The sequence below is a fragment of the Martes martes genome, assembly GCF_963455335.1.
Source record: "Martes martes genome assembly, chromosome: 4".
Taxonomy (NCBI): Eukaryota; Metazoa; Chordata; class Mammalia; order Carnivora; family Mustelidae; genus Martes; species Martes martes.
Window position 1 is genome coordinate 149118042 of NC_137891.1, and position 6000 is coordinate 149124041.

A 6000-nucleotide genomic window follows, 5' to 3' on the forward strand; every position below is an offset into this window, starting at 1 on the left:
CACACACAGGATGGGAGAAGGGGGAGTCTTCTCTGCAGTAGTCGGCCTCTGGAAATGGGCACTTGGAGCCCTCCCGAAAAAGCTGACTTGCCACCAGTTGACCCCAGTGAAGCTCACAGTCAACAATTCCTGTTCCTCCCCAACTGAAATCAGGTGCCCAGTTTCCTGTGGGTTTTTAATGCCAGCAAGGGTCACCAGGAACATGCTGGGGATAAACCCTGGAGGAAACAGAGACAACACAGGCAGCAGAGCAAAACCAAAACAAACAAACAAGATAATGGAAATGAAATCTTTGATAGAAATTGTGAAGGGTAACATGAAGGAAATTGCTCAGACAGTAGGCAAAAAGGCGTAGAAATCGGGAATAGGAAAAAAAATAAGTAAGGAGGATTAAGGATCCATCAAAAGAGTCAATATCTGACTAATAAATGTTCCAGAAAGAAAAGACAAAGTGAAGGAAGGAAAGTTATCAAAGGAGCATGATAAGAAAAATTTCCAGAATGGAAGGATGTGAGCCTCCAGCTTCAAGGGGCTCTCTGGGTGCCCAGTACAATGTATGAAAACAAGCCCCTCACCGAAGCACATCATTTGAGAACTTCGGAAAACCAGGGATAAAGGAGGCATCCTTAAAAGAGGAGATGGAGAGAAGAAACAGAAAGCCCCATACAAAGAGAGGGAACCAGAACGCCATCAAATTTCTCAGAGCGATACCCAGAGCACGCAGAGAGAAACGTGCGGAGCGAAGATCGAAACATTCTGAATGAAGACAATTTTCAACCTAGAACTCTATGCCCAACTAAATGACTGACTGAGGGTGAGTGTAGAAAAAAGATATTTTCAGACATGCCAGTTTTTTCAAAAAGTTACTGGGGAATAAACTCCACAGAGAGAATAAAGCAAGGACAAGAAGACATGGGACCTTACGAAGAGGAGATCAGCGCAAGACACCGTCAAGGTCAAGGTCAAGCGGAGGCAGTGCAGCAGGGTTTGAGGCAGCCGCAGGCTCTGACACGTTTGGCAGCACGGACAGTGATGCAGAGAGGAGGTGTGCGTGGTTATCAGCAGATTCAGGAAAAGGGGAGCCTGGCTGGCGTGGTCACTGCATGCGACCCTTGATCTCAGGGTTGTGAGTTCAAGCCCCACGTTGGGTACAGAGATTCCTTAAATAAATTAAAAAAAAAACACACACTTTTTTTTTTTTAAAGGTGTTTGGGAAGAATTAGTATGAGGAACATAGAATACCAGACACACGAGAAAACGAGACTGTTCTTAATTCTGGAAAACCGTAAAAATACAAGAAGAAAGTAATCAGATTCCAGTGCTTGGAGGAACTGAGAGAGGTTACGCAGTCATGATAGCAGAAATGCAGGGCCTCTGCTCATTGAAATTGTGTGCCACAACTACTGGGAGCCTGGGGGAGAGACAAGAGGTGGGAGCACTGGAGGAAAGATCGTCACTGCCCTTCCCAGGAAGCCAATAGCAGTATCTTCAAGGGAGAAGTCAGGAACAGCAGTTAACATGTCGTACCAGTTGGGAAAGTGGACAAGAAGAAACGGCTTCAGGGTTTGAATGGAGCCGCTCTGGAAAGTGCAGCTGGAAGGGGGCTGGGTGAGAAGGATAATGTGGGGACTGGCGATTTTTGTTCAAAGCCCGTGGTACACTATTTGGTTCTTTGAAACAATGTGTTTGCATGACTTTCAGAAAAATAAAAACGAATGAGCAATCGGTGTAATTAATCCCTCTTGGTAAGAGAAGACAAGCTGAGAAGACACTGAGGCTTGGGTAAGTATTCACATGGCCGAATGAGGGCGGGGCCTGGGTCCCCCGCTGCCAGGCAGCTCTCGGGGGCCCATGACTGCAAGTGATGGTCACGGGAAAGATGAGAACGGGAACGTCACCACGTTGAATATGTGGAAAAGAGTCTGGTTGACCCTCCAGTGGTGGAAGGAGGGCTGGAACAAAGTTCAGTCCGTTTATGTTATGGCTGGTGAAGCCAGTTGAGTTCAGAAGAAACATATTTGCATTTATTTGATCCACAAGCTTTACTTTCAAAGACGGGAAAATATGGGACCAGGGGAAATTCTTCTCAATGACCGTGAATTCCCAGGCCACAAAGCAGAGGAGACAATTTCCATAATATTCCACCTTATTCTGTACACGTTTCCAAGCAGCCTTTGATGCTGCAGTTTAGAAAAGCAGCCCAGAGCCTCTTGCTCTAAAACAAATCAGCTGCTTCCCACCCGACCTCCTCACTGCCCCCTCCACTCCCATCTCACTGGCCACTTCTGCATCCCGTTCCACTGCCCCCTCCCAGCCTGCATTCCAATGGGGGCAGTTCAACGCTAGGGGGCGGTATTCAGGGGCGTACCAGGGGTAGGTGCACACAGTTAGCAATGGAAGCCCCCAGGTGGGAGACTTTCAAGTGAAAGGACACTTGCAGACCAGTGTGAGAGACATCCAAGCTCCCCTACCCCCAGCTGAAAGCTCAAAGGCCTCAGTGAGGCCTCAGGTCCCCCATATCAGAGCCTTGGCCCTCTTCCCATCATACCCTCCCCTCCAATTCTTTCAGTTCTGCCTCTGGCTTCCAGGCATTTGTTCGTGCTGTTCCCTCTGTCTGGAACACTCTTCCCTGAGCTTCCCAGGTCACATTGGTCGAATGGTCTGCAGTAGGCAGGCGGCTCCCCCCTAGGCTGGATGGGCAGCGGTTACTCTCTGTGCTGGCACGGGGAGAGGGACAAGGAGGGGGGAAGGGTCTCACCAGCAGGAGGTGGGGGTGTCAGTTACTGCTCTTGGAATGAAAAAAGAAAGTAGCCAAAGTGTGACTGCCGAGCTTGGAGGCACACCCAGCCTGGGGTGGCCTCCACAGAGGGACAAGCGCCTTCTTGGCCGATGGTCCTTGGTCCTCCGGTTCAGAGCCATGTGGGGCAGGTGCTAGAGGCAGAGCCCCAGCCCTTTGGAGGCCCTCTAAGGTTGGCAGCCACGCTCTGGGGCTGTGTTTAGGCTCAGTGCCCTTCCTCCAGGCAGCCTTCTACTGGGCTGATGAGTATCTCTGTGACCGCTAACCTTGGTCCCTAGGGATTTCCGCCTCCTGGGCACTCTGAGCAAGTATGGAAGAATCAGAATCTACCCTGGCCTCCAGGCCCAGAGTGCGGGGCTGTGGGCATGTTCAGGCCTTCGCCTTCCTGGGCCTCAGTCTCCACGCCAGCGGGGTCAGGGCTCCTGCCCTGATTTCCCAGAGAGCTGTGAGGGTTGGGCCAGCGTGGAAACATCTTTGGCAAACTCCAGAGCCCTCTAGAGCCTTGGGGGCGGCCTGAGGACCAGTAGGACTACCAGAGGCCCCCGCAGGCAGTGCAGGCGTGCGGGGCATGCAGGCCATTCTGCACCCTCTCCTGCCCTCACCCACCCAAGAGAATAAGACACCACCATAGACCAAGGGGAAATAGGCCCAGAGCACACTGGCAGGACTGGCATGAAGCTTCTGGCAGATCTGGGAACTGAGCTGGGCCTCCTGCCTCCTCTCAAGGACAGCAGAAACCCTACACCATGATAAACTTAAGAATTTCCACTGCAGTTAACAGCCCCTTAGAAATACATAATAAAGACCCCAAGCACGCCTACTAGGGTAGCTGCTTGGCTTGGGTCATGGCGCCCTCTAGTGGCTATTCCTTCAGCTTTCCCCACAGGCACTTCTACTTGAAGGGCTGGTGGCAGGAGACTGGGGGGCCCAGAGGCTGCAGGGAGCTGTTCCCAGTGGGGGAAGGGGCCAGAGACCTGGATCCCCCGCCCTTGCAGTCACTGTGAAACGTTGGACAAGCTCTTGAACACAACCAAACGAATTCATCAGAAGGGACTTTGGAGATCACTAATCTCCCTGCAGCGCAGGACTCTGGGAACAGCCTAGAGATGCCAGGCAGGGGTGACACGTGCCCAGGGAGTAGATGCAGGAGTGCTGAGGGGAGGGGGGATACCATCCTGCTCTGGGTGGTCCTGGAGAGAGGGCTCCCAGAGCCAGGGAACCAGATGAGAAGCCAGAGCCACTCCCACAAACCCCCTACCCCTGCCCAGGCCCCAGAATCCTCTGGTCCTCCAGTCCCCTCTCCCCCTACTGCCTCGTTGTCCTCCCTCCCCACAGCCTGACTCCCAGCTCCTCCTGCCCCAGACCCCCAGCACTACCGGGATGGTCACTGAGGCTGAGGGCGAGTTGGAGTTCCCATCCCAACCTCAGGGCAGCCACAGCTTCAGGGCCTGGAACCCCTCTCCCCGCTCCGCACCCCTCCACTCATTCAGTGCTCACACACTGGAGACCCCCACAGGCTGGCCACATCCAGGTATTGGCGACAGACTCCCCTGGACCTCACAGCAACCCTTCTCCCATCTCCCTTCTCTCCTGTCCCCCAGACCTCCACCACAGGCTTCCTCTCCTACTCCCCCAGACCCACTATCTGAGGGCCCTCTTGTACCTACAGCCTTCCCCATCCTCCACAGCCCATCCCTGTCCCCTCCTTCTGCAGCCTTTCTTCTGCGCTTTCCTCAGCAGCACTTAGAGACACTCTCAGCTCATCTTCACACACGCCCGGGGCCCCTGCCCTCACTAGCCACTTCCTGTTTCTGTCCTCCCTTCAGAACCAGTGTTCTCTCACTAACCCTTCCTGCCCCACATTCACCCCACCACCTTGTTTCCGAACCCAACAGACACTTTTTCATCTCAGTCTCAGCGCATTCACCCAACGAGCTCGCCAGGCTCACCCCACATCATGCCCTGCTCCCTTGGCTCTCCAGGCCTTTGCGTCTGCTGTTCCCTCTGCCTAGAACACCCTTCCTTCCCTTCCTTACAAACTAATGTCTTCTCGTTCTTCAGCACCAAGCCTGAGTGTCACTTCCTCTAGGAAGGCTTCTGGGATGCCCCGGGCTAGTTTGGGCATCCTCTAAGGGCAGGTCATGATCCACGTGACCCAGCTCCTGGATCTCTGGGCCCCAGAGAATTTCTTTCAGTTTCTCAAACATGAAAACCTCTCTCCAACCTCAGAGCCTTTACACATGCTGTTTATCTGCCAGGACCCATCTCTGCCCACCCTATCCCCAATTTATGTGGGGAAAACCAGTGTCCCCTCCTCCAGGAAACCTCTGTCTCTTCAAGCTGGCCAAGCGCCTCCCCAGGTCCCACAGGTCCCACAGGTTCCAGGCTTCCTCCGTCTAGTGCTGATCCCTCCGGATATCACAGAACACGGACACGTGTGTTTCCTGTAAGAGTAAGAATTCATCCTTCCTAGGTACTTTCTAAGTACTTTGCATATATTAATCCTATAGTGTATAGAATAACCCCATTGTTCCCTCTGCTGCACAGATGGAGAAAGCAAGGCCTTGTGTCCTTCATTCAGGGCCAGAGCCAAGCACACAGTCTGTATCGGGCAGGGCTTCCCAGACCCAGGGCCCTGTAGGAACAGATGCCTCCAAATCTGGTTTAAATGGAAACCAGCCTCCGAGCCACTCCCCGCCCCACCACCAGCCCTGGATGAAGCCTCTGCACCCCCTTTCATGCTGTTTATTCTTTGGAACAAATTGTGAGTTTTACAAGACATTCAGGGCCTGTGGTGGCAAACACATGCTCCCACGGTGAGAGCTCTCGGACCTGCTGCTCCCCCAGCCCCGCTCCTGCCTGGGCTCTACCGTGCGCCACCGGCACCCTCCAGCAGGCTCCCACCCCACCCCTTGGCCTCCAAGGAATGAGGGCCTCCCCACTCTGCAGCAGCTCGACCCTCACAACATCCCAGGACAGGGCACTACCATTATGTCCGCTCAGCAAAAGAGGAAACTGAGGTCCCCAGAGGAGAGGCAAGGTGCCCACAGTCCCACGGCTGGTTGGAGAGGAAGCTGGGAATTCAAACCCAGGTCTCCTGGCTATAAAACACACAGCTTCACTCCTGCCTTCAAGGCCCAGAAAGCCGAGAACTTTTGTGTGCCTTGTGGCTGGCGTGCTGTTCTCTAGTCATACTGTCCTGG